Consider the following 9,089-nt stretch of genomic DNA (forward strand, 5'->3'; position numbering starts at 1 on the left):
CCTAGCTTGGTGAGCATCATTACTTTGCATTCTTCATAGGGTAGTTTGGTTGTATCTGTTTCTTTACAGGCTTCTTCAGGAATTTTGTCTTGCTGTTTGTTTTATGGGGGACATGTTCTATCTCCCCATTTTGCCTGATTCTTGTGCTTGCTTCTGTATATTAGTCAAGCCTATTACCTCCCCTGGTCTTGTAGGAATAGCTTTCTGCAGGTGCTGTCCTGTGCAGTTCAGAAGCACAGTGCCCCATAGCCACCTAATCAGGTGCACCAGTTGTTCCCTATATGGGCTGTGCCCACCTTCATGCTCTGTCAGCGTGACACTGTAGGGCAGTTGGCCCAGCCTGATGATGGCATGGTGTGTGGGCACTGTCTAAGCATGCAGCTGTGGTGTGCTAGGCAGGTGGTACCATGGGCCCGTGCAAACCTCACTGCGCTGCTGCTGCTGCTGCTGCTGCTGCTGCTGCTGCTGCTGCTGCTGCTGCTGCTGCAGTGCCAGTGGGTGGAGTTGTTGAGGCAGTTTAGAGTGCTGGGCACTGGCATGCGGTTACCTTGCACAATGGGTGGAACGCTCTGCATGTCTCACCCACAGTCTTTAGTCAGCTGGGGTGGGGGGGTGTTTCTAAGATGGTCCCTGGGATTGTTGGTATTAGCAAGGTTGCCAAGATGGTGCCCACCAATGTTTCTGATCCAGGGATCATCCCAAAACTTCCTACCCCTCAGGCAGAACCTACAAGCTTTCCTTCACTTATACTTCTGTTTATTCCCAGGCATTGAAATACTGGATTAGTAAATCTTTGTGCAGCCCTGTGGGTCTGCTAGACTTAAGCGGCTGCTAGACTTAAGCAGCCTGCTCAGCCACCATTATGTCTACCTGCAGTTCTGCATTCCTATACAAAGGTCAGAACTGTCCAGTCACAGTCATATGAGCCAAACCTTGCAAGGTGCCTTCTATATCAATCAAGAGCAGAAAGCTTGATCACTCTGGGAAGGGTATGCATCAAGAGGTATGACTGGGAATGCCCGGGGGCTAAGGACAGATGCGTAAACTTACTCCTGACTGATACATCATGAGGTATGACAGGAAATGCCCGGGTGGCCGAGGACTGATATATGACAAGGGACCAAAGAAGCCGATCAGTGGAATGCCTTGTTGATAAGATTAGGACCATGGCCGGGGATCTGGGGTCCAGTTTTGATTACAACACATGGTCATCAAGCTGATAACATGGTCAGCAGACTGGTGTCCCCCAAGCCCTAGATAACATTCCCGAGTTTCACCCATCCTTTTCTCCTTGTCCTCCTAATGCACGTAGCTGATGTTCTGATTATTCTATCAGTAAAAATGGCCAGGATCTTGCTCTCAGCAGCATCCTGACTTGTGCAGCCTGCTCCATGACTCCCATGTCTTTATCAGTGTGGTGTTGCATGATGCAACACAGCCCCATTAGAGGGTTCTCCATTCCCTGTAATTCTTAGATTTTCCTGAGTGTTTTTCCTGATGACTTCAATGCCAGGACTATACAGGCTCATCTCTGCTGTGCAGAGTAGAAAGGTTGGGGTGACTGATGTAAATCAACACTCTCCCTTGCTCCACAGGAATAGTTCTGCATCTTCAGAATCCTCCTAACTGCAGGTATCCACATTTGGGATGGGGTGTCTTCCTCAGTGGGAGTTTATCTCTGCTTTTCCTATCAGTCTTTGTGCCACCCTTTTATCATTTGTTGTTGGCCCTCTATTTGTCTGGTTTTCAGGTTTCCAGTCTTGTTATTATTCCAAATGTAGTTGTGCATTTGTTGTGTGTGTGTGGAGGAGGTTAGTTCAGATTCCTCCTACACCACCATCCTGAACTGATCTCAAGATACTATCTTGACTCATCTTTAGTTAATTTTTGTATATAGTATTATGAAGGGTCCAACAGAAATTCTTGTACTGTGGATATCCAGTTTGTCCAGCACCACTTTTTTTTTTTTGGCATGAGGATCCACTTTCTTTCCAGAAAGCAATGGCCAAAATTGAGTGTTGGGGGAACATAGAGGCCACACAACAAAAATAATCATGTCAGCCATCCAAAAATAATGCCAACCAGCTTTCATACCCACACAAGTGACATTTCACTGTGTATCAGAAAAGATAATGCTAAACCTAGACAACAGTATATATTACCTTGTGCTTTTCCTTAGCGGGGAGGGGGGGTGCGGGAGGGGGGGCTGCTTGGTTTCCTGTGTAGATTTAAAGGGACTAGTTGGTTTCCTGTGTAGTCTTAAAGGACTTACCGTGGATATGGATAGACTGCAATTCAGGCTGACAATAAAGCACTGATATACTTAGCAGTCTCCCCAATCTTCTAAGCAGGAGACAAAGCCCCCATTTCCCCACACTGGCAAATTTAAGACAATATAACCCAACTTATGTACTAGAAGCAAGATGAAAATGCTAGATATGAAATGTTAAGTTCATCCCCTTTTGACTTACAAGCCTCACATGCATCATTCAAAAACAGAGGAATCCAGCATAAATGATAGATTTTACAATTGCAGCTACTGGCTTGCAAGAAACAGACGAAGGACTCAGGGTAGCCTGTCTCACTGAAGGGGATTAGAGTGAAGAAGTGCAGTGACCTTACATTTATCTTGTGACCATTATAAGCTTCCAGGGCCTGTAGGGAATATACCTTCGTAAGGCACCAGAGGGAGCAGATCACAGCTGGTCACATGAGATGCCTAGCTGCTCAAAAATCAAAGGAAAGGTTATCAAGTTCAACTTGGAGAAAAGACAGTGGAAACGAAGGTAAGGGAGACCTCCCAGGGGAGAGAATGGGAGATTTGTAAATACCAGCGGTGTCTCTTACGCAGAGGCAATAAAACATAGCTGAGCAGCTCCAGCAGAGTTTTGGATAATTAAATTGGTTTCCATCTTAACTGGGAGGGATACACAAGGGACTGTTGTATGTGATGAAACAGAATGAGTGTATTTGGTCTTTTGTTCTGAGAGAAGGGACAGAATAAAGCAAAGGACAGTCCCAGCATCATTTGTTGAAATGACTGTCCTTTCCCCTTTAGATAGTCTTGGCACCCTTATCAAAAAGCATTTGATCATAAATGAGAAAGTTTATTTCTGGGTTATCTATCCTATTCCTTAATATATGTGTCTGCTTTTATGCCAATAACATGCTTTTGATTACTGTAGCTTTATATTAAGAGGGAAGATAAGTAGTTTAGTTTTGTTCTTACTCGAAATTGCTTTGCCTATGCTTGAACCCTAGAGATTTTACATGAATTTTATAATGGGTTTTTATATCCCTGCAAAAATGTCATTGGGATTTTGATAGGGATTTCATTGAATCTATAGATCACTTTGAGAAGTGTTTACATTTTAATATTAAGTAAACATGGGATGCCTTTCCATTTATTTAGGTCTTCCTTAATTTCTTCCAGCAATCAATGTTTTATAGTTTTCATTATAGAAGACGTTCATTTCCTGGCTATTTCCTAAATATTGTGTTCTTTTAGACACTATGGAGAATGGTATTGCTTTGTAATTACCTTTTCTGATTGATCATTGCTTGTGTGCAGAAATGAAACTAATTTTTGTATACTGACTTTGAATTCTGATATTTTCATTAATTCATTTATACTTCTAACAGATTTCTGTAGAATATTTAGGTTTTTTCTACATACAAGATCATATCTGCAAAGAAAACTCATTTTTCTTCTTCCTTTCAAATTTGCAAGCATTTTATTTCTTTTATTTTTCTTTAATTTTGTTTTTATATAGGTAATATTGGTTTACATCACATGATTTACAAGTATAGGATAACCTGCTTCAACTCTTAACCACACCACACACCCCACCAAGACACCTATACTCCTCTATAGTCTTCTGTGCTCTCTCACCACTTAGCTCTCCACCTTCCCCTCACCCTTTGGTAGCCTCAATTATACTGTCAGATTTCTAGAGTTTATTAGTTTTGCTTTATCAAGTCTTTGTTTCTCTATATTCCACATATAAGTGATACCATCCAATATTGGTCTTTCTCCTGACATATTTTGCTGGCATAATCTCCTCCTGTTCCATCCATGTTGCCACAAATGGCAAGACTTTATCTTTTTACAGCTAAATAGTATTCTATTGTGTATATATGCCACATCTTCCAAATCTACTTATGTGTCATTGGGAAATTAATGTTGTTTCCATAGCTTGGCTATTGGAAATAGTGGTACACTGAACATAGGAGTGCAATATATCCTTTTGCATTAGTGTTTTTGCATTCTTGGGGTAGATACCTAAGAGTGGAATTGCAGCAACATATGATAGATATTTTTTTTTTATATTTTGAGAAAATTCCACACTGCTTTCCATAGGAGCTAGACCAGTCTATGTTCCCACCAACAGTGTACAAGAGTCCCTTTATCTCCATATGCTCTCCAATATTTGTTGCTTCTGGTATTTTTGACATATCATTGTGGTTTTGATTTGCATTTCCCTGACAATAAATGATGATAAGCATTTTTTTTCATGTGTCTGTTGGCCAAATGTATGCCATTTGTGAAATACCTACTTAGTAGTTCTGTCCATTTTTGGATTGGGTTGTTTCTTTTCTTTTTGTTGAATTGTATTATTTCTTTGAAGATCTGGGATATCAGCTCCTCATCAGATATATGATGTACAAATATTTTCTCCATTCACTAGATTTAGTGGTAGAGTCTCTTGCTGTGTAGAAGCTTTTAAGTTTGATGTGGTCCCTATTGTTCATATTATCTTTTATTTTCCTCATTGATGGAAACAAATATGCAAAGACATCAATGAAACCTGTGTTTTGAAGTGTTTTGCCTTTGTTTTCTTCTACTGTTTTATGATTTCAGGACTTACATCCAAGTCTTTTATCCATTTTATAGTTGATTTTTGTGTATGATGTGAACTAATGGTCTAGATTCATTTTTTATATAGCTGTCCAGTTTTCCCAGCATCATTTATTGAAGAGGCTTTCCTTTCTCCAGTGTATACTCTAAACTACTTTGTCACAATTAACTGTTCATACAGGTGTGGTTTGTTTCTGGGCTTTCAATTCTATTCCATTGGTCTGCGCATCTGTTTTTGTTCCAGTATCATTCTATTTTGATTACTAAAGCTTGTTAGTATAGTTTGAAGTTTGGGAGTATGATGCCACTGTTATTCCTCATTTTTGTCATGATTACTTTGGTTATCTGGGGTCTTTTGTGGTTTCATATGAATTGCAGTAATATTTTCCAATTATTTGGAGAATGCCATTGAAGGCTTGATAGGGAATACTTTGAAAATGTACATTGCTTTACGTAGATGGCCATCCTAACAATGTTTATTGTATTTGCTATTTCAAAGAAACAGCTTTTGATTTCATTGAGCTTTTGGACCTTTTAAAAATTTCTATTTCATTTATTTCTGCTCAAATTTCCCTTATATCCTTCCTTCTGATGGTTTTTCGGGTTTTTTTGTTCCTCATTTTCTAGTTCCTATAGGTGAGAGATTAAGCTATTTCTTTGGACTCTTTCTTACTTTTTAATGTGGCCCTTTAGAAGTATATATTTTCCTCTTATTTACTTAATTATATATTTTTAAAATTTATTTATTTATTTATACAAGCACTGGATACAGTCAGAAGCATGGGAGGGTGAGAGAATTCACCAGAGCCAGAGCAGGGAACAGAACAGGCAGACTGACGAAATACACTGCAGAGGGGAGCAGCGGGCATGGCAGGAGAGGTCTGCGTGCCATGTGGGACCCTCACCAGCTACCAGGGATCAAGCTGGCGCTGCAGAGGCTGAGGGCATCTTCGCAGCCCAGCACTCAACTGCTGCACCACCAGGGGAGGCCCATTCCTCTTATTTACTGCTTTTGCTGTGCCCTATACATTCTGAAAGATTGTGTCTTTATTATCATTTGTCTCAAGGTATTTTGTTATTTCTTCTTTGATTTTTTCATTGATCCTGTGGTCTTTCAATAGTGTGGTTCAGTCTCCATGTATTAGGGGATTTCTTTGCTTTCTTTTTGTCAGAGAAGATACTTGGTATGATTTCAATCTTCATGAACCTGTTGATATTTGTCTTGTGACCCATTGTATGTGTATGGTCTATCCTGAAGAATGATCCATATGTACTAAAGAAAAATATATACTTCGTGGTCTCACTCATAGCAGGAATCTAGAAAACTTAAATAAGGGACCAGGAAAATGAGTAACTATAAGAAAGTGAAAATCAAAATCAACAAAAAACTATGAACCAGAGACACTTTTGGGGGGGTGGGTGGCGGGAGGGGAGGGATTGGGGTCAGAATGAGGGGGTTGCAATTGTATGGGGAATATAAAAATAAAATTTATTATTTAAAAAAATAAATTAAAAAAAAGAAAAATATATACTTCGCCTTTGGGCTGTGCAGTTGTCTATTAAATCCATGTGGTCTTGCTTAGGGCTATTATATTGTTATTTATTTTTTGTCTCCTTGAGCTGTTCATTGGCAAGAGTAGGGTGTTTAAGAATCCACCACATATTTATTTTGTCCAGTGTCTGTTTTCAGAGTGTAGTGGCAGGAAGGGCACAGAGCAGATTTGTATGATCCAAGCAGACCAGCAGGTAAAGGAGAGTCCTGGAGCCATCGGTGGCTTTCTTGGGCTTTTATTAAACTTTCACATGTAATGCAGCAACCAGGTACACGGCAGACGGGTGCGGGGCAGGGGGGTGGGTGGCCAGGAGGCTGGCAGTCCTCCAAGCCCCTGGCAAGTCTTCACCCTGGGTTCTCTGGCCTTCTTTCTCCCCTTCTCTCTACTGACTCTCTCTTGCCTCTCCTCTTGGCTAATATCTCAATACTGCTGCCATGGCCCACAGAAGTAAACAGCATAACTTATAACAATGTAACAAAATGCAGGTGCCACATCAGTCAGGGCAATCCTAATGGCAGGGCAGAAAAGCCTGAAAACCATTTACCCTACCATCTACCCCTTCAGGGTTTTCTGCTATATACAGTCTATATATAAATTATATACAGTATTCCCTTAGAAAACATAAACACTGCAGCCATGGCCCACAAGAGAAAATAACAATGAAACAATACAACAGAACACAAATGAGTCCAGGCAGGGCACCAACCTAGTGGCAAAAGCTGATTACTGGCAGCAGCAGCAGATGATCTACCACTTCTGCTGCCGAAGGCACTGCTCATGCGACGGGGGAACCACTCAGGCATCTGCTGTCACATGCCAGGAGCCATCAGGCTTCCTGACTTTCTCTGGCTGTGGTGTCAGCCACAAGCCTCACACCGCATCCACCCCCAGGATGCACTCACTCTTGGATTGGCGATTCTCTTCTACTGTTGGGGGAAATTGCCAACCCTCAGGGTTTCTGTCTGCGGTTGCTCCAACACTCAGCTTCCATAGCCACCAATGCAACACGCAGACTCCTGCACTCAGGCCAACCCACTGCACAATCACATGGGTTGGGGATCCGTGGATACAAAGCACCACATGCGGCCTCTCTTCGGTGCCCTCTTCGGCTGTGGGCTCCACCACAACCCATATTCCCCACCTGTCCCCCAAGGACGGGTTCCTCAGCTCCTCACCCTTGCTCAACAATGAGCAGGGCATCACCCACAGGTGATTTGAAGAGACTCACTGGCCTTCGTCAACATACTCAGGCTGCTTAACAGCCGCTCAGGACTTCCCAATCTCAGCACCAGCTTTTGCCTTTTTAAGTTGGCTTTTTTCCTCTGCCTGGCTGCAGAGAACTTGGCCAGGGCTTCCTCCCTCAGCTTCTTGGGCTCTTCTCATGCCTGCCCCTTCCTCTACTCTGGCCATTGCCTCTCCGGGCTGTGGTGCTAGGAATGCTGGGCAGTACAGAGGCTGATTTTGGCCACCGAGGCCCACTGGCCACCCCCAGATTCCCATCTCCTGGGGTGTACAAACAATACCATCCTCCCCCAGGGCCCCCAAATATAACATTACCCTGCCAAAGTTCCTCCACCTTCTGGCGGGATTGTCAGTCCAAGTCCATCGTTGTTCCTTATGTCAGCACTGGGCAAGCTCCGAATCGTCGTCCTTTCTTCCCGGATGATTCTGCTGCCTCAGGGGTTGGGGGCTGGTCCTCACGGGCCATGTCCTCCTCCACTCGAGGTGTCATCCCGCAGCTCCCGGACCTTGTCCACCTCCTGTGCTCCTGCAGCGTCTTCAGCCCTTCTCGCAGCTCCTGGGCTTTGGTCACCACCTGTGCTGCCATGGCACGTCCAGCGTTGTCACGGGCTCACGATCTGCTCCTCCTCCGTCCCTCCTGAGGCATACCCGTCTGCCTCGAATCATCCTGCCGACTCACACCAATTGTAGTGTGTAACAGCGGGATGGGCACAAGGCAGGTTATCTATGATCCAAGCAGACCAGACGGGTAAAAGAGAGTCCTAGAGCCCTCGGTGGCTTTCTCAGGCTTTTATTGAGCTTTTACATGTAGTGTGGCAACCAGGTACAGGGCAGGCAGGGGTGCCGGGGGTGGGCGGGCAGGACGCTGGCAGGCCTCCAAGCCCCGGGCAAGTCTTCCCTCTGGGCTTCTCTGGCGATCTTTCTCCCCTTCTCTCTCCTGCCTCTGCTTCTCTTGGCGAATATCTCAATACTGCAGTCATGGCCCACAGAAGTAGGCAACACAACTATAACAATGTCACAAATGCAGGTGCCCCATCAGGCAGGGCAATCCTAATGGTGGGAGGGCAGAAAAGCTTGAAAAGCATTTACCCTACACAGAGTTAATAGTAATTGTCTGTTATATTTTGGTCCTCCTTCATTTGGTGAGTAAATATTGATGAGTGTTATGTCTTCCTGTGTGTTGTTCCCTAAAACTTTATAGTGTTCAGCCCTGATGTGGTTTTTTTTTTTTTCACTTTTTCTGAAGTCTGTTTTATATGCTATATGTATATGGCTGTCTCTGTGTTCCTTTAGGGGCCATTTCCTTGTAGAATTCCTTTCCAACTCTTTATTTTCAGTCTCTATTTATCCTTGCAACTTAGGAACATTTCCTGGAAGCAGCAAAAGATTGGATTCTGTTTCCTAATGCAATATTTTATTGATGAGTTCAGACCATT

The sequence above is a fragment of the Talpa europaea genome, assembly GCF_964194135.1.
Source record: "Talpa europaea genome assembly, chromosome: X".
Classification (NCBI taxonomy): Eukaryota; Metazoa; Chordata; class Mammalia; order Eulipotyphla; family Talpidae; genus Talpa; species Talpa europaea.